Raw genomic sequence first — 26,827 nt, forward strand, 5'->3', positions numbered from 1 at the left:
CACTTGCCCCCACACCACCTCCCTCACCCCTATCCCAGGCCCCAAGATGACATTCCACATCAAGCAGAGGTTCACCTGCACATCTGCCAATGTGGTATACTGCATCCACTGTACCCGGTGCGGCTTCCTCTACATTGGGGAAACCAAGCGGAGGCTTGGAGACCGCTTTGCAGAACACCTCCGCTCAGTTCGTAACAAACAACTGCACCTCCCAGTCGCAAACCATTTCCACTCCCCCTCCCATTCTCTCGATGACATGTCCATCATGGACCTCCTGCAGTGCCACAATGATGCCAGCCACCCGAAGGTTGCAGGAACAGCAACTCATATTCTGCCTGGGAACCCTGCAGCCTAATGGTATCAATGTGGACTTCACCAGTTTCAAAATCTCCCCTTCCCCTACTGCATCCCAAAACCAGCCCAGTTCGTCCCCTCCCCCCACTGCACCACACAACCAGCCCAGCTCTTGCCCCCCACCCACTGCGTCCCAAAACCAGTCCAACCTGTCTCTGCCTCCCTAACCAGTTCTTCCTCTCACCCATCCCTTCCTCCCACCCCAAGCCGCACCCCCATCTACCTACTAACCTCATCCCACCTCCTTGACCTGTCCGTCTTCCCTGGACTGACCTATCCCCTCCCTACCTCCCCACCTATACTCTCTTCACCTATCTTCTTTACTCTCCATCTTCGGTCCGCCTCCCCCTCTCTCCCTATTTATTCCAGTTCAGTCTCCCCATCCCCCTCTCCGATGAAGGGTCTAGGCCCAAAACATCAGCTTTTGTGCTCCTGAGATGCTGCTTGGCCTGCTGTGTTCATCCAGCCTCACATTTTATTATCTTGGAATTCTCCAGCATCTGCAGTTCCCATTATCTCCAATGAGGCTCCTCTTCTGTTGGAGCAGAGGTCACTGATCTTACAGCACTGCTGTATGGCTCTTTTGGTGGTTGAGACTGCATTGACACTGGACAGACTCAGATGAGTCTGGCCGAGTCTTGTGTCGTGGCCTCCTGTGCTTGTCTTTGGGAAAGAGGACAGTCCTCCACTGCACCAATCCATCCACCAGGATTTCCAGGTCTCCAACTGTAAAGTAAGGTGCTAATTTCCCCTTTCCTGCCCTGTCTGGGACAAATGCTATGAACTGTATAAGGCAGTTCTGGATTCTGGGCATTTTACTGGTTCACAATAGCCTTTAAACATGGCACTAGTGCCAGTAATACAGGGATGTTTCAGTGGTGGCAAACACTTGCAGTTACGATGAGTGGACAACTAACGAGCGTCGGCTGAGATAGGCACTGCAGGAGCATTGTTGCTAGTTATTGAATAGGTTTGCAACAACAGAGTGAGAAAATTTGTTAGGTGTTTTGGAGAGATACTGTCCTTGCAGTGCAATAAAAATAACACTGAACTGATTCACTCCAGTGTTTTGGACCTTCAGATTTCAGAACAGAATTAGACCATTCAGCCCATTGAGTGGGATCTATCATTCTCAACCTCCTGTGTCCTTACGAAGCAAGAACATGTCTATCTCTGCCTGAAATCAACTCTGACTTGGCTTCCACAGCTTTCTGCATCAATGAGTTCCACAGACTCACAACTTTCTGACTGAAGAAATTCTTCCTCAACTCCATCCTGAAGGGTGGTCCCTTTGACTCTGAGGCTGTGCCCTCAGGTCCTGGTCTCTCCTACTTGTGGAAACATCATCTCCATGTCCACTCTATCCAGGCCTGAATTACCTTCAGTGTGACCCCTTTCATCCTTCTAAACTCCATCAAGTACAGGCCCAGAGTTCTCAGCCACTCCTCACTTCATCCCCAGGATTATGTTTGAGAACCTCATCTAGACCCTGACAAAGGCCAGCACATCCTTCCTGAGATAGATGGCCAAAAACTGCTCTTAATATTCCAAATGCAATATGACCAGAGCCTTACACAGCCTCAGCAATACATCTCTGCTCTTGTATTTTTGCCGTCTTGAAATGAATGCTGACATTGCATTTGCCTTCCCAACTGCCAACTGAAACTGCATGTTAAAAGAATCCTGAATTGGGTCATCTTTGTGCTTCAGATTTCTGAAGCCTTTCCCAATTGAGAAAATAGTCTATGCCTGTACTTCCACTTCTCCACAGACTCTCTGTGACCTCCCCACTTCCTCAACACTATTTGCCTCTCCACCTATCATAGAACATAGAACACAGAAAATAGAACAGTACAGCACAGAACAGGCCCTTCAGCCCACGATGTTGTGCCGACCATTGATCCTCATGTATGCACCCGCAAATTTCTGTGACCATATGCATGTCCAGCAGTCTCTTAAATGACCCCAATGACCTTGCTTCCACAACTGCTGCTGGCAACGCATTCCATGTCCTCACAACTCTCTGCGTAAAGAACCTGCCTCTGACATCCCCTCTCTACTTTCCTCCAACCAGCTTAAAACTATGACCCCTTGTGTTAACCTTTTCTGCCCTGGAAAATAGTCTCTGGCTATCAACGCTATCTATGCCTCTCATTATCTTGTATACCTCAATTAGGTCCCCTCTCCTCCTCCTTTTCTCCAATGAGAAGAGTCCGAGCTCAGTCAACCTCTCTTCATAAGATAAGCCCTCCAGTCCAGGCAGCATCCTGGTAAACCTCCTCCTGAATCCTCTCCAAAGCATCCATATCTTTCCTATAATAGGGCGACCATAACTGGACACAGTATTCCAAGTGCGGTCTAACCAAAGTTTTATAGAGCTGCAACAAGATCTCACGATGCTTAAACTCAATCCCCCTGTTAATGAAAGCCAAAACACCATATGCTTTCTTAACAACCCTGTCCACTTGGGTGGCCATTTTAAGGGATCTCCGTATCTGCACACCAAGATCCCTCTGTTGCTCCACACTGCCAAGAATCCTCTCCTTAATCCTGTACTCAGCTTTCAAGTTCGATCTTCCAAAATGCATCACCTCACATTTATCCAGGTTGAACTCCATCTGCCACCTCTCAGCCCATCTCTACATCCTGTCAATGTCCCGCTGCAGCCTGCAACAGCCCTCTATACTGTCAACGACACCTCCAACCTTTGTGTCGTCTGCAAACTTGCTGACCCATCCTTCAATCCCCTCATCCAAGTCATTAATAAAAATTACCAACAGTAGAGGCCCAAGGACAGCGCCCTGTGGAACACCACTCACCGCTGACTTCCAGGCAGAATATTTTCCTTCTACTACCACTCGCTGTCTTCTGTTGGCCAGCCAATTCTGTATCCAAGCAGCTAAGTTCCCCTGTATCCCATTCCTCCTGACCTTCTGAATGAGCCTACCATGGGGAACATTATCAAATGCCTTGCTGAAGTCCATATACACCACATCCACAGCTCAACCCTCATCAACTTTTCTAGTCACATCCTCAAAGAACTTGATAAGGTTTGTGAGGCATGACCTGCCCCTCACAAAGCTGTGTTGACTGCATTTAATCAAGCCATGCTCTTCCACATGGTCTTAAATCCTATCCCTCAGAATCCTTTCTAACACCTTGCACACGACAGACGTGAGACTTGTTCTATTGAAATGTCATCTGCAAACTTAGCAGCAACCCCCTTTGGACGACAATACCATTAGTTCCTTTGTCCGGATTGCTAATGTATAACGTGAATGGCTGTCGTCTGAACTCTGATGACTGCGGAACTCCTGTAGTTGCTGGCTGCCATCCTGAAAAAGACCCTTTTATTCCCACTTTCTGCATTCTGCCAGTTCGCCAATCCGCTCTCCATGCCAGTCCCTATTCTCGAACACCATAAGCTCATTTTTTATTTTGAAGCCTCCTGTGTGTCACCTTGCCAAAGGCTTTCTGGAATTCCAAATAGGTAAAGTTCAATGGCTCTCTTTGGTTTTAACTCACTGGTTACATTCCCAAAGGATCTAACAGAGACCTTCCCTTGACAAAGTTGTGTTTTCTCAGCCCAGTTTACCATGTACTTCCACGTATTCTCCAGTCTCATCCTTAATAATAGACTCTAAAATCTGACCCACTGACCAGTGCCAGGCTAACAGGTCTATAATTTCTCGTCTTTTGCCACCCTCCATTTTAAACAGGGGTGTTATGTTTGCCATTTTGCACTCCTTGGGACCCACCCTGACTCCAGTAATTCCTGAAAGATCACCAATGCCTGCATGGTCTTCTCACTTATCTCCTTCAGAACTCTTGGAGGTAGTCCATCTGGTCCATGTAATTTACCATCTTCTCGGAATTATACAATTCCTACAGTGCGGAAAGAAGCCATTGGGTCTGCACCACCTCCGCAAAGAACATCCCACCAAGACCCAGCCCTGTACTGTTTCCCCGCAAGCTCACATTTGCCATGGCTGATCCATCTTGCCTGCACATCTTTGGACTGTGGATGGAAATCAGAGCACCTGTCCGAGACCCGTGCAGACATGGAGAGAATGTACAAATTCCACACAGACCCATCAGCTTCCCCTGTACCTTCTCCTTAGTGATGGCCACCACACTCACTTCTGCTTCAGACTCCCTTCAAAGTCTAATACTGGTGCCTTCCAACCTGAAGACTGATGCAAAATATTTGTTCAGTTCCTCTGCCATTTCTTTGTTTCCCAACACGACTTATTTGGCCCCTCTTGAAATTTTCTTTGGATTTTCAGGGGTGTTTTACAATAACAATATCTACTTTATTGTGTTGACAAATGGATTGTTTCGATCGTCACAGAAACAATAAGAAAAATTCATCAGTCCTCTCATTGAACAATTATATATATATATTAATATCACAATCAATGCATTTCCATCAGGTAAGTACATAGCTGGAACTTTCTAACCTGGCGTTTTCATTTTTCATTTCTCAGATTTCACTCTGGGACAGAATAGTTGATGTTGACACACTGTTCATTAAAAATAACATCCACTGTATTTTTCCCCATGTTGTAGCTCGTGGATTTGTGTAACCTTAACGTATAGAGTCCATGTTCATTTTCAAGGAAGTTATTACTTTAGTGATTTCAGGTGTTACATTCAGAAGGGTACCATGCTGCAATTCTAGCCTGCTGTTTGCAGAGTAATCCCAATGTGGAAGATTTTGAAAATTGTGTAAATTTCCCTAATTTACCTGTCTTTGCAATCCAAACTGATAGACACCACGGTCCAGATTTCTGTTGTTCACAAGAATGCCTGTTTATGACAACTGCATAGATTCTAGCATCAGACAGATATTTACAAAGATTGGACACATATCTGTACGAATTGAAGCTGTCAAACCCCCTGTAAACTCATCTTGCTGCAGACAAACATCGAGGGGAGAGGGATAAAACATGGATATTATAGGTGTAAAAAAAAGGCAAAGTAGGCTGTTCACTGGTCCCTGTTCACAGGATTTGCGAAGATGATCTTGAGGATATAAAACAAATGAATAAATATCGCACAGTGACTTATTATCTTTTGCAACAAGTGTTGATGATATGGCATTGCTGTGATCATAAAATAGAACATTGTCCAATTTCCGAAGAGCATTACCGCAGTTTTCATTTGTATTCTCCATTTCGGGAACATACTTAATTGGTACTTTACTGACTAAGTGACCTTCGCTCATCTACAGTGTTCGGTTGCAAACAGGCAATATTTTATTATTCTAATTTAGTAACTTAGGTTTGGAATTTTGTCATGGAAATGTATTTCACTTATGCTCCTCTGCATAAACACACAACTACCGCAGTTAATAAAAGAAAGAACTGCATTTATGTAGCACATTTTATGGTCTAAGGCATAAAAAGTACTCTATAGGCAGCTAAACTACTTTTGAAATGCCGTCACTGATGCAGCATAAGAAAATGTGTAGTGTTTAAAATAGTCAGAAGTAAAGAAATATGAAATGAAGAAATCATAAATAGTTAAAAAAATGAAATTATGAATATGAAGAAATATAAAATCTTCAGTCCCTTGCGAGTGGAGACATAGAATCAGGAGATGTAGAGTCAGTATGGAGCCTATCAGGGAGGAGGCAATTCTGGATCTGGTGTTGTGCAACAAACCGGATTTGATCAGGGACCTCAAAGTAAAGGAGCCATTAGGAGGTAGTGACCGTAATATGATCATTTTTAATCAGCAATTTGAGAGGGAGAGGGAGAATCGGAAGTGTCAGTATTGTAGGAACTATGGAGCAATGAGGGAGGAGCTGGCCGAAGTTCAATGGTTCAATACCGTAGCAGGGATGGCAGTGGAACAACAATGGCAGGTATTTCTGGATATAATGCAAAAGGTGCAGGATCAGTTCATTCCAAAGAAGAAAAAAGAACCGAAGGGGAGGCAGGGGTGGCTGTGGTTGACGAGGGAAGTTAAGGACTCTATAAAGATAAAAGAGAAGAAGTATAACAGAGCAAAAATGAGTGGGAAGCCGGAGGACTGGGAAGCTTTTAAAGAGCAACAGAAGATAACTAAAAAGGCAATACGCAGAGAATAAAATGAGCTACCAAGGAAAACTGGCGAAAAATATAAAGGAGGATAGTAAAAGCTTTTTTAGGTATGTGGGAAAAAAAATGGTTAAGACGAGAATTGGCCCTTGAAGACAGAAACGAGTGAATTTATTTCATGGGAACAAGGAAATGGCAGAAGAGTTGAATAGGTACCTTGGATCTGTCTTCACTCGAGAAGACAGAAGCAATCTCCCAGATGTAATAGTGGCTGAAGGACGTAGGGTAATGGATGAACTGAAGGGTATTTACATGAGGCAGGAAATGGTGTTGGATAGACGGTTGGGTCTGAAGGCTGATAAGTCCCCGGGACCTGATGGTCTGCAATCCAGGGTACTTAAGGAGGTGGCTCCAGAAATCGTGAACACATTGGTAATCATTTTCCAATGTTCTCTAGATTCAGCATCAGTTCCTGCGAATTGGAGGGTGGCTAATGTTGTCCCACTTTTCAAGAAAGGAGGGAGAGCGAAAACAAGAAATTATAGACCGGTTAGCGGGACGTCAGTAGTGGGAAAGATGCTGGAGTCAATTATAAAAGATGAAATTCCTACCATTTGGATAGCAGTAACGGATAGGTCAGAGTCAGCATGGATTTACAAAGGGGCAATCATGCTTGACTAATCTTCTGGAATTTTTTGAGGACATAACTATGAAGATGGACAAGGGAGAACCAATGGATGTCGTGTCCCTGGACTTTCAGAAAGCCGTTGATAAAGTCCCCCACAGGAGATTATTGAGCGAAATTAGGGCACATGTTCTTGGGAGCCAAATACTGAGTTGGATTGAAAATTGACTGGCTGACAGGAAGCAAAGAGTAGTGATAAATGGGTCCCTTTCGGAATGGCAGGCGGTGATCAGTGGGGGACCGCCAGGTTCGGCGCTGGGACCGCAGCTATTTACAATATACATTAGTGATACAGATGAAGGCACTAAAAGTAATATTCGAAAATTTGCTCCTGACACACAGCTGGGTGGCAGTGTGAAATGTGAGCCGGATGTTATGTGAATGCAGGGTGACTTGGACAGGCTCGGTGAGTGGATGGATGCATGGCAGATGCAGTTTCATGTGGACAAATGTGTGGTGATCCACCTTGGTGGAAAGAACAGGAAGGCAGATAACTATCTAAATAGAGTCAAGTTGGTAAAGGGGAAGTAAAACGCAATCTAGGTATTCTTGAACATGAGTCAATGAAAGCGAGCATGCAGGTACAGCAGGCAGTGAAGAAAGCTAATGGCTTAGAAAGATGAGAGGAAGTCTGATTGAGACGTATAAGATTACGAAAGGATTGGACACTCTGGAGGCAGGAAGCATGTTTCTGCTGATGGGTGAGTCCAGAACCAGAGGACACAGTTTAAAAATAAGGGGTAGGCCATTTAGAACAGAGTTGAGGAAAATCTTCTTCACCCAGAGAGTGGTGGATATGTGGAATGCTCTGCCCCAGAAGGCAGTGGAGGCCAGGTCTCTGGACAGTTTCAAGAAAGAGATGGATAGAGCTCTTAACCGTTGATTCCACTATCTTTATGGGGATAAGGCAGGGACAGGATACTGATTGTGGATGATCAGCCATGATTATAATGAATGGTGGTGTTGGCTCAAAGGGCCGAATGGCCTACTCCTGCACCTGTTGTCCATTGTAAAAGTTAATTGTATAAGAATGATGAAGACTGTCCCTTTATATATGATGTTGGCAGCTTGTTCAGATAGGGAAAACAACATGGTTGATCTTGATTCTGCTCCTATTTGTTACACAGAAGCCTCTTCGAACAACAATTCTTGAATGTTGATGGGACATTGAAACACAGGTAGATTATCGTGATCACTTGTTGAAAATGGATAGCAGCCAGTAGTTCTCTTTCCTCTCAACCACTGACCAGTAGGCAATGGTCAAACGGTACCTAACCCAGAGGCCACAAGCTCCCCTGAGACATGATGTCAGTTGAGTCTCATGAATAACTACCTGCAGATGGACTATCTGCAGATTAAACATGGTATTAAATCCCACATATACTGCTCTCAACCATTTCAATCGAAGTGTTTATCACTCGTTGCATAGAAACAGATCACACAAACTGAAATGGCATATGCGCAAATACCAACATACAAGTTCTATATCGTGGCATTTTGTTTAAAGTTGTATTTATAAAATGATAGGGTGAAGTATTAATCTTCACAAATCATATTAAGATGCTATAGAAATCTATGGAAGTGGGAAATTTGTTTTTTGATTCAATACATGTCTGACAAATGACAGTTCAAAGAGATCTTTGTTTCAGCTGGAGTGGGTAGTGGAGTCGGCCTCATTAGGGACATTTCAGTGACGATTAGACAGGCATATGGATGGTAATATAAGATAGGGGTGGAGGTTAGATAGACCTGAGGTTTAGGGTAAACATTTCGGCACAACATTGTGGGCTGAAGGGCCTGTACTGTTCTATGTTCTATGTATGTTATGCTGTATTCAAATAAGTAAAGTCAGTCAGTGACATTCTGCAACTTCCTTTTCCAGGGGTAGGAGTGGAAGAATCAGAGTGCTTTCTTTGAAAATTGGCTTCATGTGTCTCTCCGAGGGTTGTCTGGAGGAAAAATACAAGTGTCAGTACTAAATCTATCATTGCTGATACACATGTAAACTGTAGATTTAACTGTACATAAACTTTGTTTCACAAACTAGCACACTCAATAAACTGACAAAAATTATACACCGGATGTTTACTGTATTCTCGTAATCCATGTGATGTCTGGTGAGGGTGCAAGTGAGAAGGCTCTCTGCCATTAAGTTTTAGTTAAGGCAAAGTTGCTTCATTACTCAAGTTATTTATGCTGTAAATGAAGGAGAACAGTGATGCGTATATCCCATGCATTATGTTCCTATTATTGAGTGTGTGTTTTTTGTGTGTGTGGAAATATTGATCAACTGGAATTTTTGATTACTCAGCACATTCCTGGTACCACGGGTACTGTTTAACAAAAGGTTTGCTGTCTTCGTATATTTCTCTATTTAGTCGCTGCCACTATTAATGTTCAGTTATAGCGTGGTCTTCACAGAATCTGCACAGTGCATTCCTGCTGGATAAATGATGCACTACATCTGTATGATGCCATTGCTTCTCAACGACACCAACTTCGCAGCTGTTTTTGTTACCAATAATGTTTTCATCATTAGAATACTTGGAAAATATTCAGAAGTGCTGTATGACTCGACTGCTCACTTGCAGCAGTGATAACACTTAATGTGAGGTCATGTTTTTCCCCATTTGATGTTCTGTTGTCAACAATGTATCTCACAACTAATGGGCATATTTCATTGAAACTTGGTCTGTACAGGTATGGTCCAAGGAAGAACTGATTAGTTTTTGACCGATCTAGATTTATTTCTCTATTTTTTAAAAACATCAGTTAAAATTCGTTGGATAGGCAAATGATCATCTTTCTAGAATATTGTTGATTGATTTAGAATGTTGTGGATTGTGACAGCCCTGATAGTAGAATTTTTCATAACTATCAAAATATGAGCAGAATTTTCAGAGCAGATTATCAAATTGGCCTGAAGCTTTCTCAGTGAGATGGAAGCTTTTAATAAAAGGATTTATTTTGTCGGCCTTGTTTTTGCAAAGAATCAGTCAAGTGGAGAAATGCCTCAAAGAAAAGCTGTGTAATTATTGAGTCATGGATGTTTGTTGCACAGGAGGAGGCCGTGCGGTCTGTCGTTAGTGCACTACTCAACAAAGATCTGTCTACATTGAACTCACAGTACATTGATTTCCTTTTTGATTGTTTGGCCCATAGCCCTGGAGCCTACGGCAACAGAAGTGAATATCTAAATACTGCTTAAATATTCAGACACTTTCTGAATCAGCCACACTTTCAGTCAGTGAGTTCATGTCAACTAATGGAAAAAGCAGCTTCCAGTTATCCTTTCTATGCCCTTCAAAATCTTAAAACACCTTTTACCAGGTCCCCTTGTCTGCTCCAATCTTGTCATCGGTCAGATGGGCAGGTCAGTGGCAGATTGATATAGCCTGAAGAAAGAATAAGATAAGAGAGTACTTAATGTGGCAAAGCCTGTCGTGCCTGATGGAGGTCAGCAACGGCAGTCAGCAGTGAAGTCCACTGGCAAGGATGGGCGGGTTTTAGCCCAGCGCAGGGAATACAAACCATCACGGGGGAAGCCTCGTTCAGAGTGTCTGCAAACTCATGGCTTAGGAAAGGACTGTAATAGAACATAGAACAGAACAGTACAGCACAGAACAGGCCCTTTAGCCCACAATGTTGTGCCGACCATTGATCCTCATGTATGCACCCTCAAATTTCTGTGACCATATGCATGTCCAGCAGTCTCTTAAATGACCCCAATGACCTTGCTTCCACAACTGCTGCTGGCAACGCATTCCATGCTCTCACAACTCTCTGCGTAAAGAACCTGCCTCTGACATCCCCTCTATACTTTCCTCCAACCAGCTTAAAACTATGACCCCTCATGCTAGCCATTTCTGCCCTGGGAAATAGTCTCTGGCTATCAACTCTATCTATGCCTCTCATTATCTTGTATACCTCAATTAGGTCCCCTCTCCTCCTCCTTTTCTCCAATGAAAAGAGACCGAGCTCAGTCAACCTCTCTTCATAAGATAAGCCCTCCAGTCCAGGCAGCATCCTGGTAAACCTCTTCTGAACCCTCTCCAAAGCATCCACATCTTTCCTATAATAGGGCGACCATAACTGGACGCAGTATTCCAAGTGCAGCCTAACCAAAGTTTTAGAGAGCTGCAACAAGATCTCATGACTCTTAAACTCAATCCCCCTGTTAATGAAAGCCAAAACACCATATGCTTTCTTAACAACCCTGTCCACTTGGGTGGCCATTTTAAGGGATCTCCGTATCTGCACATCAAGATCCCTCTGTTCCTCCACACTGCCAAGAATCCTATCCTTAATCCTGTACTCAGCTTTCAAATTCGATCTTCCAAAATGCATCACCTCGCATTTATCCAGGTTGAACTCCATCTGCCACCTCTCAGCCCATCTCTGCATCCTGTCAATGTCCTGCTGCAGCCTACAACAGCCCTCTACACTGTCAACGACACCTCCGACCTTTGTGTCGTCTGCAAACTTGCTGACCCATCCTTCAATCCCCTCATCCAAGTCATTAATAAAAATTACAAACAGTAGAGGCCCAAGGACAGAGCCCTGTGGAACCCCACTCACCACTGACTTCCAGGCAGAATATTTTCCTTCTACTTGTCTTTCTGTTATGCCCCGAGGGAAAAAGCAATGAAAGTGCCGCTAATTTTTTGCACGGCGAGCTGCTGAATATTAACCAGTCTCTCACCATTGCCATCACCTTGCTCTTGTGAAGACAGACATGGATAAAGTTCTCAAAGCTGATAGAAAATTGAAAGCCCTCACATCCTGTGACGATGGTAAGTTTCCTTTCTTTAAAAAAAAATGCTTGCAGTTTAATTGGCATAATAAAGACCACAGTGGCTCTGGTTAACACTGCTGCCTCACGGCACCAGCAACTTGGGTTCACTTCCACCCTTTGGTGTGTGTGGAGTTTGCACATTCTTCATGTGTCCGCATGGGTTTTCTCCGGGTGCTCCAGTTTCCTCCCACAGTCAAAAGATGTGCAACGTAGGTGGATTGGTCATGCTAAATTTCCCAAGGTGTTCAGTGATGTCTATGTTAGATGAGTTATAGGTGGATGGGTCTGGGTGGGATGCTGTGAGGGGCAGTGTGGACATGTTGGGCTGACGGACGTGTTTCCACGCTGTAAGGATTCTCTGATTCATGATTCTATGATCTTACTGAGCGCAAAGGTACAATATTGGCTGGTCATATTTGTCTCACCTCTTTACACATGGACAGTAAAGCTTTAATTTCAGTTTCTATGCTTTTGCAACGTGTCTGCTGTCTATAACAAGGCTGACTATATCTCCTTCTCTAATGTGCATCTCCTGTCTCCTAACACCAGGAGGTGACACTTGCTTTTCACTTAGTACAATCAGTAAAACAATAGCCTCCATATTACATCCAGCGGCTTCTCTTAACGTTCACATACTGTTCTTTTTTACCTCCAGGTATTGACTGCTCGTCATTTCTTATTCCTCATCTCATCTCTCTCTCACACACTGTTTCTCTCGCTCTCTGTCTGTATCTCTCCTCTCCCTATTCTCCCCCAACACTTCACTCAGGCACAAACAGAAGTTCACGGTCACACTATGTTGCACATGCATATCCTATCCCTCATGCACAAATGTACTATCCACACACAGACACAGACACACACACAGAGGCACACACGCACGCACAGGCACACAGTCACATTCTCACTCATTCATAGTCCATACTGTCACATCATCATGCATGGTCTTGCACACATTCCGTGGCACACTTGCATGCCCTGTCGTAGGATCTTTTGCCAATGTTCATACTCTCAACACACAGACACACGCACACTCCCACAAAACTCTCCCTCACACACTTAGGCTTACAAATTCACTTCCTCTCAAGCTCACTCGCTCTCACAGACACACTCACTCCCTCATGCATGCTGTAACACTCCCTTTTGTGCTGATTCTCGTTTACACACTCTCGAGCACAGGCACTGGCGCACACATTCTGTCGTGCGCACGCTCACACTTTGATGCACTGTCTTTGCACTCTTGAACACAATCATATGCTCACCTCTCTCTTGCACACAGTCAATTTGATTTGAGTCATCATTATCACATGTGCCTAGGTACAGAGAAAAGTTTTGCTATGCACGCAGTATAGACAGATCATACCATACAAGGTGCATTAGTGAAATGGAACATAGTGACAGCTACAGAGAGCGAGATCAAAATTAGATTTAAAATTTTAAGTGTTCTATTCAGATGTGCAGGAACAGCGGTGAAGAAGCTGTTCTGGGATCTGTTCACACGTGAATACTAAGTTTTTGACATCTTCCCTTCAGAAAAGGGTAGAAGAGAGTGTAATTGGGGGGTGAGAAAGGCCTTTGATTATGTCAGTTGCTTTCCTGAGGCAGCGGTAAGTATAGGTGGATTCAATGAATGGAAGGCTGATTTGCATGGTGGACTATGTTATTTTCATGACTCTGGAGTTTGTTGTTTTCTTAGGAAGAGCAGCTGCCATACCATGCTGTGATATGCATCCAGATAGGATGCTTTCTCTGGTACATCAATGAAAGTTGCCCTTTATATTTGAATTGCCTTAGCCTCCTGGGAAGTAGACACATTGGTGTGCTTTTTTGCCCATTGCGACAATCTGGGTGGACCAGATTTTTCACAGTCATTGATGTGACTCCATTATGGCGTGTTAACCAGGTCAACCATGTCATTCAGGGTATCCTGAAGGAGGAGGACCGTAAGACACAGCTCAATGTACACATTGGTAAGATGAGTGATGAGGTCTTGCATCAAGCGTTCCGAGAGCTAGGCAGTGGGTTAAATAGCAGGACCTCTAAAGTTGTAATCTCTGGATTATTCCTGGTGCCACATGCTGAGAAGGCAAGAAAAAGGGGAAGAAAACAGATGAATGCTTGGCTCAAGTGTTTGTGTTTGGGGGTGGATTTAGACACTTGGATCTGAAGGACAATTTGTGGGGATGGTATATCCTCTACAAGTGGGCTAGTCTGCAGCTGAACCAGAAAGGAACCAAAATCCTTGCACGAGGGTTTGCTAATGTGGTGAGGAATTTAAGCGAGAGGCCTGCAAGCAGTGGGCAATGGAAGAGCAGGTAATTCACTGAGGGGTGAGAAACTAATAAAATAAAGATTATATTAGGGGATTTGAACTTCACAACATTAATTGAGATAACATAAAAGTTTGACTTGGGAAATAATTCTTTAAATACATTTGAGAGATGATTTAACATCAACATGTAGACGAGCTTGTAAGGGACAGTGCAATGCTGGACCTATTTCTGGGACACAAACCAGTGTTCAGGGTGACAGTGGCGAAGTGCATAAGTCCCTGTGACCATGACAACAGACTTTTCAACATGGGAGAGGAGATCTGTTTAAAAAAAATGTTTTTGGCTTAGGGTAAGGCATATTTTATTGAAACAAGGCAGGATCTGGGTAAAATATTTTGGGAAGTGACTTGCGGGCGAATCTACAGCTGTATAGTTGGATACGTCCAGAAAAGGAACTGGGAGAGTAAAGGCCAGTTATATTCCGTTTTGGGTGAAATTTATGATCAACAAGCCTGGAGAACCCTGGATCTTGAGGAATGTTCAGGACATGTTTATGACAAGTGCAAAGGGAGCAAATGAATGGATGACTAGTGACGTATAAAAATGAAGCGTGAAGAAACGGTGGTGGCCAAGATTGGAAAGAATATCAAGATATTCTACAGGCATATCAAGCAGGACAATAACCAGGGAAAGAGTAGGGCCAATTAGAAACGGTGGTGTACGAGGGGTGATGGGGCAATCTGTGTTTGGAACTGAAGGGCATTGATACAGTAGACAAGTGCCTCCCATCTGTCCTCCCTTCAAGGAGGAGCATTGAATTCTATAAAGCAGGAAGATGCAGTGTGAAATTGAAATTATTGGCTGGTTTAAAAGTGAACAAATCCCCAGTTGTTTCCAAGACTGCTGTGGGAGAAGAGAAAGAAAATCTCTTCAGAGATAGTAGGAACTGCAGAGGTAGCACAGAACAATGAGGCTCTTCCTCTGTTGGAGCAGAGATCATTGATCTTGCAGCACTGCTGGATGGTTCTTTCGGTGGTTGAGACTGCATTGACACTGGACAGCCTCAGATCAGTCTGGCCGAGTCTTGTGTCGTGGTCTCCTGTGCTTGTCCTTGGGAAAGAGGACAGTCCTCCACTGCACCAATCCATCCACCAGGACCTCCAGGTCCCAAACTGTAAAATAAGTTGCTAATTTCCCCTTTCCTGCCCTGTCTCGGACAAATGCTATGAACTGTATAAGGCAGTTCTGGATTCTGAGCATTTTACTGGTTCACAATATCCATCAAACGTGGCACCAGTGACAGTAATACCGGGATGGTCCAGATACGATGAGTGGGAGAACTAACTAGCGTCGGCTGAGAGAGGCACAACAGGAGCATTGTTGCTAGTTATTGAATAGGTTTGCCACAACAGAGTGAGAAAATTTGTTAGGTGTTTTGGAGAGATACTGTCCTTGCAGTGCAATAAAAATGACACTGAACTGATTCATTCCAGTGTTTTAGACCTGAAGATTGAAGAACAGAATTAGACCATTCAGCCCATTGAGTGGGATCTATCATTCTCAATCCCATTCTCCTGTGTCCATACTAAGCAAGAACATATCTATCTATGCCTGAAATCAACTCTGACTTGGCCACCACAGGTTTCTGCATCAACGAGTTCCACAGATTCACAACTTTCTGACTGAATAAATTCCTCCTCATCTCCATCCTGAAGGGTGGTCCTTTTGACTCTGAGGCTGTGCCCTCAGGTCCTGGCCTCTCCTACTCGTGGAAACATCATCTCCATGTCCACTCTATCCAGGCCTAAATTACCTTCAGTGTGATCCCCTTCGTCCTTCTAAACTCCATCGAGTACAGACCCAGAGTTCTCAGCCATTCCTCACATGACAGTCCCTTCATCCCCAGGATTATGTTTGAGAACCTCCTCTAGACCCTGACAAAGGCCAGCACATCTTCCTTAGATAGATGGCCAAAAACTGCTCTTAATATTACAAATGCAATGGGACCAGAGCCTTACACAGCCTCAGCAATACATCTCTGCTCTTGTATTTTTGCCGTCTTGAAATGAATGCTGACATTGCATTTGCCTTCCCAACTGCCAACTGAAACTGCATGTTAAAAGAATCCTGAATTGGGTAATCTTTGTGCTTCAGATTTCTGAAGCCTTTCCCCATTTAGAAAATAGCCTATGCCTGTACTGCCACTTCTCTACAGACTCTCTGTGACCTCCCCACTTCCTCAACACTACTTGCTTCTCCACCTATCGAAATGTCATCTGCAAACTTAGCAACAACGCCCTGTGGACAACAATACCATTAGTTCCTTTGTTCAGATTGCTGATGTATAACGTGAATGGCTGTTGTCTGAACTCTGATGACTGCGGAACTCCTGTAGTTGCTAGCTGCCATCCTGAAAAAGACCCTTTTATTGCCACTCTCTGTATTCTGCCAGTTAGCCGATCCTCTATCCATGCCAGTACCTACTCCCTAACACCATAAGCTCATTTTTTTTTTATTTTGAAGCCTCCTGTGTGGCACCTTGTCAAAGGCTTTCTGGAAATCCAAACAGATAAAGTTCAATGGCTCTCTTTTGTTTTTCACTCACTGGTTACCTTCTCAAAGAATCTAACAGAGACCTTCCCTTGACAAAGTTGTGTTTTCTCAGCCCAATTTAGCATGTATTTCCAAGTATTACCATGTCCTTCCAAGTACTTTCCGGTCTCATCCTTAATAATGGATTCTAAAATCTGACCTAATGACCAGTGCTAGGCTAACAAGTCTATAATTTCTCACCTTTTGCCTCCCTCCATTTTAAACAGGGGTGTTATATTTGCCATTTTGTACTCCTTTGGGACCCACCCTGACTCCAGTAGTTCCTGAAAGATCATCAATACCTGCGTGGTCTTCTCACTGAACTCCTTCAGAACTCTGGGGGGCAGTCCATCTGGTCCATGTAATTTACCGTCTTCTCGGAATTATAGAATTCCTACAGTGCAGAAAGAGGCCATTGGGTCTGTACCATCTCTGCAAAGAACATCCCACCAAGACCCAGCCCTGTACTGTTTCCCTGCAAGCTTGCATTTGCCATGGCTGATCCACCTTGCCTGCACATATTTGGACTGTGGAAGGAAATCAGAACACCTGTCCGAGACCCGTGCAGACATGGGGAGAATGTACAAGTTTCACACAGACCCTTTAGCTTCCCCTGTACCTTATGCTTTGTGATGGCCACCACACTCACTTCTGCTTCAGACTCCCTTAAAGTTCTACTACTGGTGCCTTCCAACCTGAAGACAGATGCAAAATATTTGTTCAGTTCCTCTGCCATTTCTTTGTTTCCCAACGCTACTTATTTGGCCCCTCTTGAAATTTTCTTTGGATTTTCAGGGGTGTTTTACAATAAGAATATCTACTTTATTGTGTTGACAAATGGATTGTTTAGATCATCACAGAAACAATAAGCAAAATTCATCAGTATTCTCATTTAACAATCATATATATATTAATATCACAATCAATGCATTTCCATCAGGTCAGCACGTAGCTGGAACTTTCTAACCCGGCAGTTTTCACTTTTCATTTCTCAGATTTCACTCTCAGACAGAACAGTTGATGTTGACACACTGTTCATTAAAAATAGCATCCATTGTATTTTTCCCCATGTTGTAGCTCGTGGATTTGTGTAACCTTAACGTATAGAGTCCATGTTCATTTTTTATTACTTTAGTGATTTCAGGTGTTATGTTCAGAAGGGTACCATGCTGTAATTCTAGCCTGCTGTTTGCAGAGTAATCCCAATGTGGAAGATTTTGAAAAGGATGTAAATTTCCCTAATTTACTTGTCTTTTGGATCCAAACTGATGGAGACCACAGTCCAGATTTCTGTTCTTAACAAGAATGCCTATTTATGACAACTGCATAGATTCTAGCTACAGACAGATATTTATAAACATTGGACACATAGCTGTACAAATTAAAGCTGTAAAGCCCCCTGTAAACTCATCTTGCTGCAAACGAACATCGATGGTAGAGGGATAAAATATTATAGGTGTAAAAAAAGCTTAAGTAAGCTGTTCAGTGGTCCCTGTTCACAGGATTTGCGAAGATGATCTTGAGAATATCAAGCAAATGAATAAATATCCCAGAGTGCCTTATTATCTATTAAAACCTGTGTTGATGATATGGCATTGCTATGATCATAAAATAGAACATTGTCCAATTTCCTATGAACATTACCATAGTTTTCATTTGTATTCTCCATGTCGGGAACATACTTAATTGGTACTTTACTGATTAAGTGACCTTTGGTCATCTACAGTGTTCAGTTGCAAACAGCCAATATTTTATTATTCTAATTTCGTAACTTTGGTTTGGAATTTTGTCATAGGAAATGTATTTCACTTATGTTACTCTGCGAAATTGTAGCCAATCCTCCATTGGCAAAGAAACACACAACTACAGAAGTTAATAAAAGAAAGAACTGCATTTATGTAGCACATTTTATGGACTCAGGCATAAAATGTACTTTATACGCAGCTAAACTGCTTTTGAAATGTCGTCACTGATGTAGCATGAGAAAACATGTCGTATTTAAAATAGTCAGAAGTAAAGAAATATGACATAATAAAGAAATAACAAATAGTAAAATATGAAATTATGAATGTAAAGAAATATAAAATCTTCAGCCCCTTGTGAGTGGAGACATAGAATCAGGAGATGCAGAGTCAGTATGGAGCCCACCAGGGAGGAGGCAATTCTGGATCTGGTGTTGTGCAAAGAACCGGATTTGATCAGAGACCTTGAAGTAAAGAAGCCATTAGGAGGTAGTGACGATAATATAATAATTTTTAATCAGCAATTTGAGACGGAGAAGGGAGAATCGGAAGTGTCAGTATTGTATGAACTATGGAGCTATGAGGGTGGAGCTGGCCAAAGTTCAATGGTTCAATACCGTAGCAGGGATGGCAGTGGAACAACAATGGCAGGTATTTCTGGATATAATGCAAAAGGTGCAGGATCAGTCCATTCCAAAGAGTAAGAAAGATCCTAAGGGGAGGCAGGGGCGGCCGTGGCTGACGAGGGAAGTTAAGGACTCTATAAAGATAAAAGAGAAGAAGTATAACAGAGCAAAGATGAGTGGAAAGCCGGAGGACTGGGAAGCTTTTAAAGAGCAACAGAAGATCACTAAATAGGCAATACGCAGAGAAAAAAATGAGGTACGAACGAAAACTGACCAAAAATATTAAGGAGGATAGTAAGGATAACAAAGGGTCGTTTCGGGCCTGGGTGTAGGGTCTTGGCCCGAAATGTCAGCTTTTGTGCTCCTGAGATGCTGCCTGGCCTGCTGTGTTCATCCAGCTCCACGCTTTGTTATCTTGGATTCTCCAGCATCTGCAGTTCCCATTATCAAGGAGGATAGTAAAAGGTATGTGAAAAAAAAAGGTTAAGACTAGAATTGGGCCCTTGAAGACAAACGAGTGAATTTATTATGGGGAACAAGGAAATGGCAGAAGAGCTGAATAGGTACTTTGGATCTGTCTTCACTCGGGAAGACACAAGCAATCTCCCAGTTGTAATAATGGCTGATGGACGTAGGGTAATGAATGAACTGAAGGGTATTTATATTTGGCAGGTAATGGTGTTGAATAGACTGTTAGGTCTGAAGGCTGATAAGTCCTCGGGACCTGATGGTCTGCATCCCAGAGTACTTAAGGAGGTGGCTCTAGAAATCGTGAACACATTGGTAATCATTTTCCAATGTTCTCTAGATTCAGGATCAGTTCCTGCGGATTGGAGGGTGGCTAATGTTGTCCTACTTTTCAAGAAAGGAGGGAGAGAGAAAACAGGAAATTACAGACCGGTTAGCCTGACGTCAATCGTGGGAACGATGCTGGAGTGAATTATAAAAGATGAAATTGCAACTCATTTGGATAGCCGTAACAGGATAGGTCAGAGCCAGCATGGATTTACGAAGGGGAAATTGTGCTTGACTTACCTTCTGGAATTTTTTGAGGATGTAACTATGAAGTTGGACAAGGGAGAACCAGTGGATGGAGTGGACCAGGACTTTCAGAAAGCCTTTGATAAAGTCCCACATATGAGATCAGTGAGCAAAATTAGGGCACATGGTATTGGGGGCAGAATACTGGCTTGGACTGAAAATTGGCTGGCTGACAGGAAGCAAAGAGTAGTGATAAACGGGTCCCTTTGGGAATGGCAGGCGGTGACCAATAGGGTACCACAAGGTTCAGTGCTGGGACCGCAGCTGTTTACAATATACATTAATGATATAGATGAAGGCTCTAAAAGTAATATTAGCAAATTTGCCAATGACACAAAGTTGGGCGGCAGTGTGAAATGTGAGGAGGATGTTATGAGAATACAGGGTGACTTGGACAGGCTAGGTGAGTGGACGGATGCATGGCAGATGCAGTTTAATGTGGACAAATGTGTGGTGATCCACTTTGGTGGAAAGAACAGGAAGGCAGATAACTATCAAAATGGAGTCAAGTTTGGTAAAGGGGAAGTACAACAAGATCTAGGTGTTCTTGTACAGAAATCAATGAAAGCAAGCATGTCGGTACAGCAGGCAGTGAAGAAAGCTAATGGCATGCTGGCCTTCATAACGAGGAATTGAGTATAGGAGCAAAGAGGTCCTTCTGCCGCTGTACAGGGACCTGGCTTAGAAGGATGAGAGTGGGTCTGATTGAGATGTATAAGATTATTAAAGGATTGGACACTCTGGAGGTAGGAAGCATGTTTCTGCTGATGTGTGAGTCCAGAACTAGAGGACACAGTTTAAAAATAAGGGGTAGGGCATTTCGAACAGAGTTGAGGAAAATCTTCTTCACCCAGGCAGTGGTGGATGTATGGAATGCTCAGCCCCAGACAGCAATGGAGGCCCAAGTCTTTGGATACTTTCAAGAAAGAGATGAATAGAGTTCTTAAAGATAGTGGAATCAAGGGTTATGGGGATAAGGCAGGGACAGGATACTGATTGTGGATGATCAGCCATGATTATAATGAATGGTGGTGCTGGCTCGTAGGGCCGAATGGCCTTATCCTGCACCTGTTGTCTATTGTAAAAGTTAATTGTATAAGAATGATTAAGACGGTCCCTTTATGTATGGTGTTGGCAGCTTGTTCAGATAGGGAAAACATGGTTGATCTTGATTCTGCTCCTATTTGTTACACAGAAGCCTCTTCGAGCAACAATTCTTGAATGTTGATGGGACGTTGAAACACAGGTAGATTATCGTGATCACTTGTTGAAAATGGATAGCAGCTAGTAGTTCTCTTTCCACTCAACTAGTGACCAGTAGGCAATGGTCAAACAGTACGTAACCCAGAGGCCACAAGCCCCCCTGAGACATGATGTCAGTTGAGTCTCATGAATAACTACCTGCAGATGGACTATCTGCAGATTAAACATGGTATTAAATCCCACATATACTGCTCTCAACCATTTCAATCGAAGTGTTTATCACTCGTTGCATCGAAACAGATCACACAAACTGAAATGGCATATGCACAAATACCAACATACAAGTTCTATATCGTGGCATTTTGTTTAAAGTTGTATTTATAAAATGATAGGGTGAAGTATAATCTTCACATCATATTAAGATGCTATAGAAATCTATGGAAGTGAGAAATTTGTTTTTTGATTCAATACATGTCTGACAAATGACAATTCAAAGAGATCTTTGTTTCAGCTGGAGTGGGTCGTGGAGTCGTCCTCATTAGGGGCATTTAAGTGACTATTAGACAGGCATATGGATGGTAATATAAGATAGGGGTGGAGGTTAGATGGACCTGAGGTTTCGGATAAAGGTTCGGCACACCATCGTGGGCTGAAGGGCCTGTACTGTTCGATGTTCTATGTATCTTATGCTGTGTTCAAATGAGTCAAGTCAGTCAGTGACATTCTGCAACTTCCTTTTCCAGGCGTATGAGTGGAAGAATCAGAGTGCTTTCTTTGAAAATTTGTCTTGATGTGTCGATCCAAGGGTCATCTGGAGGAAAAATACAAGTGTCAGTACTAAATCTGTCATTGCTGATACACATGTAAACTGTAGGTTTAACTGGAGGTAAACTTTGTTCAACAAACTAGCACACTCAATAAACTGACAAAAATTATATACCAGATGTTTACTGTATTCTCATAATCTCTGTGATGTCTGGTGAGGGTGCAAGTGAGAAGGCTCTCTGCCAGTAAGTTTTAGTTAAGGAAAAGTTGCATCATTACTCAAGTTATTTATGCTGCAGATGAAGTATAACAATGATGCGTATATCCCATGCATCATGTTCCTATTATTGAGTGTGTGTGGACCGATTGATCAAATGGAATTATTGATTATTCAGCACATTCTTGGTACCATAGGTGCTGTTTAACAAAAGGTTTGCTGTATTAGTATATTTCTGTATTTAGTCACTGCCACTATGAATGTTAAGTCATAACTTGGTCTGTGCAGATCCTGCACAGTACATTCCTGCAAGATAAATGATGCGCTTCCTATGTATGATGCTATTGTTTCTCAAAGGCACTAACCTTAGCTGCTGTTTTTGTTCCCAATCATGTTTTCGTCATTAGAATACTGGGAAAAATATTCAGAAGTGTGGTATGACTCTACTGCTCACTTGCAGCAGTGATAACACTGAATGTGAGGTAATGTTTTTGCCCATTTGTTGTTCTGTTGGTCAGCAATGTATCTCACAAACTAATGGGCATATTTCATTGAAAGCTGGTACATACAGATATGGTCCAAGGAAGAACTGATTAGTTTTTGCCAGATCCAGATTTATTTCTCTATTTTTTAAAGCATCAGTTAAAATTGGTCGGATAGGCAAATGATCATCTTTCTGGAATATTGTTGATTGATTTCGAATGTTGTGGATTGTGTCAGCCCTGACAGTAGAATTTGTCATAACTATCAAAATATGAGCAGATTTTTGAGAGCAGATTATCAAATTGGCCTGAAGCTTTCTCAGTGAGGTGGAAGCTTCTAATAAAAGGATTTATTTTATCAACCTTGCATTTACAAAGAATCAGTCAAGTGGAGAAATGCCTCCAAGAAAAGCTGTGTAATTATAGACTCAAGGATATTTTTTGCACAGGAGGAGGCCATGCGGTCTGTCGTTAGTGCACTGCTCAACAAAGATCTGTCTACATTGAACTCACAGTACATTGATTTCCTTTTTGATTGTTTGGCCCATAGCCCTGGAGCCTACGGCAACACAAGTGAACATTTAAATACTGCTTAAATATTCAGACACTTTCTGAATCAGTCACACTTTTTCAGTCAGTGAGCTCAGGACTCCCACCACACTCGGAAAATAGGTTCTCCTCAACTCCCCTCCTCGCCTTTTACCTGTGAACTTCAATCTGTGTCCCCTGTTTATTGACATGTCTACGAATGGAAAAAGCAGCTTCCAGTTATCCTTTCTATGCCCTTCAAAATCTTAAACACCTTTACCAGGTCCCCTTGTCTGCTCCAATCTTGGCATCGGTCAGACGGGCAGGTCAGTGGCAGATTGATATAGCCTGAAGAAGGAATAATATAAGAGAGACTTAATGTGGCAAAACCTGTCATGCCCGATGGAGGTCAGCAACGGCAGCCAGCAATGAAGTCCACTGGCAAGGATGGGCGGGCCTTAGCCCAGCACAGGGGAATACAAACCGTCACGGGGGAAGCCTCGTTCAGAGTGTCTGAAAATTCGTGGCTTCAGAAAGGACTGTAATGTTTGACTTTTTAAACTTTTGTTTTTATTTTTCTACTGTTATACTAAGAAGACTGTAGTGCTGAACTTTTAAACTTATTCATTTATTTTTAGAACATAGAGCACAGCACAGTACAGGCCCTTCAGCCCACGATGTTGTACCGAACTTTTGCCCTCATCCTAAGGTCTATCTAACCTCCACCCCTACCTTATAATGTCATCCATGTGCTTGTCTAATAGCCGATGAAATGCCCCTAATGAGGCTGACTCCACGACCCTCTCCGGCATTGCATTCCACTCCCCAAGACTCTGATTAAAGAAAGATGGATAAATTTTCTACTTCTGCAACTAAAATTTCGTACCTCGGTACTTTGTCCCTGAGGTGGCACCGTCTGAGGTGGCATTGTACTCTTGTACGCTGTATTGAATACATGTGATAATAAAACCTAAATCTAAATCTAATGCATAGCAGGACACTGGGAAGCTTAGAGGAGAAAAGGGATCCTGGGGTGATTGTTCATAAATTCCTGAAGGGGTCAGGTCAGGCTAGTAAGGGTTGTTACAAAGACATATGGGACATCTCCCTTTATCATTCATGGCATTGATTGTAACAACGGGGAGGTCACTTTGGAGCTGTTTCAAAGTTTGGTTAGGCCACAGCTGGAGTCGTGAGTGGCGTTTTGGTCACCACCCATTAGGAAGGATGTGATTTCACTGGAGGGAATGAAAAGGATGTTGCATGTGTTGGAGCATTTTAGCTGTGAAGAAAGGCTGGAAAAAGTCAGATTATTTTCTGTGAAGCAGAGAAGGTTTGCGGGTTGAGTGGAGGTCCTGATAGAGGCATATAAGAATATGAGAGGTATAGATAGGTTGAGTAGAAAGCATTGTTCCCCTTAGTTAAAGCATCAATAACAACAGGGCATAATTTTCAAGAGAAAGATTGGAAATTTAGAGGAGGTTTGAGGAAAATCGTTTTCATCCAGAGTGTGGTGAAGGTCTGGAATGCATTGCCTGGGAGGGAAGTTGAAACAGGAAACCTCACAACTTTTGAAAAGTACTTGGATGAGCACTTGAAATGTTGTAATATTTAAGAGAATGGTCCAGTGTGTAAAAATGGGACTAGTATATGTCGCAGTGTATTTTCAGAGGTACATCCTTAGTGGGCCGTGGGACCTCTTCTGTACTATATGATTCCATGAGAACCCCCAGCCCAGGCAGCATCTTGGTTTTTCAGTAATCTCCAGGATCACACCCTTCATAGTGTGATCCCCTGCCTTGTTAGCCCTCCCAAGTTGGTTAGATCACACTTTTCCTGGTTGAGTTCCAATTGCTGTGCCCAGCTGACCAGTCTGTTGATCTCCTCCTGAAGTTTATCCTTCCTGTCTGTCAACCAATTTTGGATCCAGTGTGCCACTTTGCCTTTGATCCCATGGCTGTTATTTACATGACCATTCCATCGATATCCTCCTCACTAAATTAGTCATTCGCTAGCGACACGGTCATACACACTGTGTTTAAGCCCAAACGATGAATCTAGTTGATAAATTTCAAGGGTCCTTGTGGCAAGCCCTGCACAAGCCCAATCAAAGCACACATCCTGTCACATAGATATCCCTCTACCATCAATCACCCTGTGCTCTCTGCCTCAGCCAGTTTTGGCTCCAGTGTGCCTCTTTGCCTTTGATTCGTTGACTGTTGTTTTCTTGATCAGTCTGCCAAGGGGTCTTTACTAAGTCCACATCGAATGCATAAGCTCATCAACTTTCCAACATCTCCTCAAAAAAGGATCAAATTTCTGAAATATGACCTCATCTTAACAAATCCATCCTGACTATCCCTGATTAATTCATGCAAGTACATTCTACCCCTAAGAATGCCTCTTTGTAGCTTCTCCAGTGCTGAGATTATTCTGACTGGCCTTTAATTTGCTGGTCTGTTCCTCTCTCTGTTTGTTAATAGTAGAACAATGTTCATAGACCTCCATCACTTCATTTCTGATTGGCAAGGGTTTGAAAATTGCTGCCAGGGGCCCAGATATCTCCTCCCTCACTTCCCTTGCGAGCTGGTATACATTTCAGTTAGGCCTGCGGATGTATCCACTTGTAAAGTTGCTAAACCAGCTGCGTCTCCCTGTGTCTTTACCTCTGATGTTCCTAGGTCCTCTGCCCTGATATCTATACTTGCAGTGTCCTTTTCCATTGTAAAGATTGACACAAAATATTCATTGAGGGCAGTGCCCGTGTTTTCCAGGTCCACACAAACTGTACATCTCTGTGAAACGAATGAGGAGATATTCGAGAGGTTTGAGATTTACAATCAAGAAAGAAATTGACCAAATGACTTCCTTGGACAACATACATTGTCCATTGTTGTAAACAAACAGAAGTTTTTGTTTCCACAGTTGTTTGCAAATAGCCAATCAAGATCATAAAATAATGTTTTAAGATAATTTACAAAGCAAGGCAATTGAGGAAGATGTATTGGATGTATTGAACTCTCAACTACCTCTCAAGTTTAGGAATATCAATATTTTTCTTCTGAATAACTTTTGCAGATCTCTTCAAACAAGTAGCTGAACCCACAGATTTATGTGACCAACGAAGCCTGAGCCTTTTGCTTCACAATGCAGTCCAGATCCCTCGGCAGCTGGGTGAGGTAGCTTCATTTGGAGGCAGAAACATTGAACCAAGTGTCTGCAGTTGCTTCCAACATGTAAGTGTGCTCTGCGCCAATTCATAAGGTCAAGCGGGTCTACTTGCCAGTGTGAATTTTGTGCTCATTTTCGGTTTGAATTAGTTCCAGAGGCCAACATGTACCACGACTAATCCAAGGCTATCATGTTTATAAATAGTCAATGTTTTTATTAAATTAATGATTAAAAACAATGTCAGAAACCCCAGTGACAGTGTATTAGATATCACTGAGGATAGCGGATGTAAACTTGACATAATTAGTC

At 42.9% G+C, this 26,827-nt stretch overlaps 1 pseudogene; it reads left to right on the top strand.

Annotated features, from left to right (window-relative positions):
• The window catches only part of LOC132206905 (utrophin-like), a 615,509-nt pseudogene that overhangs the window by 567,803 nt on the left and 20,879 nt on the right, over positions 1–26,827 (top strand).

This window comes from Stegostoma tigrinum, chromosome 44 (assembly GCF_030684315.1).
Source record: "Stegostoma tigrinum isolate sSteTig4 chromosome 44, sSteTig4.hap1, whole genome shotgun sequence".
In the NCBI taxonomy this organism is placed as follows: Eukaryota; Metazoa; Chordata; class Chondrichthyes; order Orectolobiformes; family Stegostomatidae; genus Stegostoma; species Stegostoma tigrinum.